We start from the raw sequence: 2,447 nt of genomic DNA on the forward strand, positions 1-2,447 counted from the left end.
TCTTATTTGTTTCTTTTAATTCTTGTGGCTTTAACTCTTGCAAATCTTGTTTGCCTTCCAAGGACTGTTTTAGAGTTTTAGTTGCTGGATTGCTTTCCTCCGAACAGAGATGGCTACTATCATCCTTAGGCTTTTCAGATTCTGGTTCAGGGTCAGATGCAGGTTTGAAAACATGGAAAATGAGCTGTTCATCATGTATTCTCAAAATTAGCTCTCCTTGTTCTACATCTATGAGCGCTCTAGCAGTGGCTAGAAATGGCCTTCCCAGAATGATAGGGTGTAGGTAGCTTTCCTCCATGTCCAAAATGACAAAGTCTGTAGGGAAGAAATAATTTCCCACTTTCACCAGCACATTCTCCACTACCCCTTCAGCTTGCTTTTGAGTTTTGTCAGCCAGTTGTATGATTACATCAGTGGATCTTACCTCATTCAGTTGTAGCCTCTTCATAAGAGTCAGAGGCATCACATTTATGCTAGCTCCTAGATCACAGAATCCTCTGTCAATTTTTGTTTCCCCTATGATGCAAGGGATATGGAAACTTCCTGGGTCTGTTTTCTTAGAGACTATGTCCTTCTTGATGAGTGCACTGCATTCCTTGTTCATTATTACAGTTTGTCCTCCCTTCAAAACTCTTTTCTTGCTCAGCAATTCTTTCAAATACTTGATATGTGTAGGCATCTGCTGGAGGATATCAAGAAAGGGAATATTGATATGGAGAGACTTAAATGTCTCTAGGAACCTTGAATATGTTTTCCCTTTTTCACCTCCTCCTAACCTCTGAGGAAATGGTGCTTTTGGTTGGTATGTTTCCAGCGTGCCTTCCTTTTGCATATCCTTAGCTTGCTCCGTTTCGCTTTCCTGCTTAGCTTCTTCCACACTTTCTTTCAAGATTTCTGGCTCCTTTTCCGAGGGTCTGACTCCTTCTTCTTCTGAGACTTCCTTCAATGTGGTGATGGCCTTGCATTCTTCCCATCTCACTCCCTTTTGTTCCCCTTTAGGATTCTTTTCTGTGTCACTAGGGAACACTGCAGTTGACTTAGGGGCCTGTTGAGAAAGTTCTCCTACTCGAGCCTCCATCCACTTGAGTTTTTCGCCATGGTTTCTTAAGGTTGATCTCACATCGTCCCTAAAGTTTTTCAACTCACTTATGTCCTGACCCATGTTTACTAACCTTCCTTCTATCCTGTTTAATTGATCTTGAAATTGTTGGTTCGGATTAGGTTGGGCAGGTTGATTGTTTTGGCCATGATATGGTGGTTGGGAGTAAGTGTTTTGTGTGGCTTGGTATGATCTTTGGTTGGAGTTTTGGTATGTGGAATTGTTATGTTGGTTGTGGTTGTAAGGTTTGTGGTTTTGTGGTTGGCTTTGCTGGTTTCCCCACCCAAAGTTTGGGTGGTTTTTCCATCCTGGGTTGTAAGTGTTGGAATGTGGATCATATGGTTGCCTTTGTTGATTTCCCACATAGTTGGCCTCTTCCCAATCACCTCCTTCAGTGCTTACTTCCTCTTGATCTTGTGTGTGTAGTGCAGCCACTTGCTTTGTGTCTAATTTCCTGGTGAGCTCTGCTAGTTGCTTGGCAAACACCTTGTTTTGGGCTAGAATTGTATCCACATGGTTCAGCTCCATCACTCCCTTAGTGTTGTGCCTCTCTGAAGCATAGTAGTACTCATTCTCAGCCACTGTCTCAATCACTTCAATGGCTTCTTCCACAGTCTTTTTCCTGTTCAATGAACCTCCGGATGAATGGTCTACAGCCTTCCTTGATTCATAAGAAAGTCCATCATAGAAAATATGCAATTGCACCCAGTCAGGGAACATGTTTGGTGGGCATTTCCTTGTCAACTCTTTGAACCTCTCCCATGCCTCGTAGAGAGTCTCACCATCCTGTTGTCTAAAAGTCTGAACCTCAGATCGAAGCCTATTGACCTTTTGTGGGGGGTAGAAACGTGCTAGAAACTTGCTCTCCACCTCATCCCAGGTTGTTAGGCTGTCCCTTGGGAATGATTCCAGCCACTTAGCTGCATTGTCCCTAAGTGAAAATGGGAACAAGAGCAGTTTGTAGGCATCTTCCTGGACTCCATTGGACTTCACTGTGTCACAAATTCTCAGGAATTTGGTGAGATGTTGATTTGGATCTTCATTAGCACTCCCACCAAATGAACAATGGTTCTCCACCAGTGATATTAGCTGTGGTTTGAGTTCAAAATTGTTGGCCTGAATGGGTGGTTTCTGAATGCTACTACCACAATTCCCAGAGGTTGGGTTTATGTATGAACCAAGAACCCTTCTCTCAGGAATGGCATTGTTTCCATCATCCCTCTCATGGTTGTGAACTTCTCTATCCATGTTGAGATCTAGAGCTTCCTCAAAGTTGTCCTCAGATTCTCCTTCAGATTCTTCTTCTCCCAGTACCCTCTTCCTTCTTGCTTCCCTTCTAAGTCTATGA

General features: G+C 43.2%; 1 non-coding gene across 1 annotated transcript; it reads left to right on the forward strand.

Moving 5' to 3' along the window:
• Window positions 1–1,817: 1,817 nt before the first annotated feature.
• On the forward strand, window positions 1,818–1,921 carry LOC112793569 (small nucleolar RNA R71). Its single transcript, XR_003198263.1, has one exon. It is a non-coding gene; the product is annotated as a small nucleolar RNA R71 (small nucleolar RNA).
• Window positions 1,922–2,447: the final 526 nt, after the last annotated feature.

Source organism: Arachis hypogaea, chromosome 3, assembly GCF_003086295.3.
Source record: "Arachis hypogaea cultivar Tifrunner chromosome 3, arahy.Tifrunner.gnm2.J5K5, whole genome shotgun sequence".
Taxonomy (NCBI): domain Eukaryota; kingdom Viridiplantae; phylum Streptophyta; class Magnoliopsida; order Fabales; family Fabaceae; genus Arachis; species Arachis hypogaea.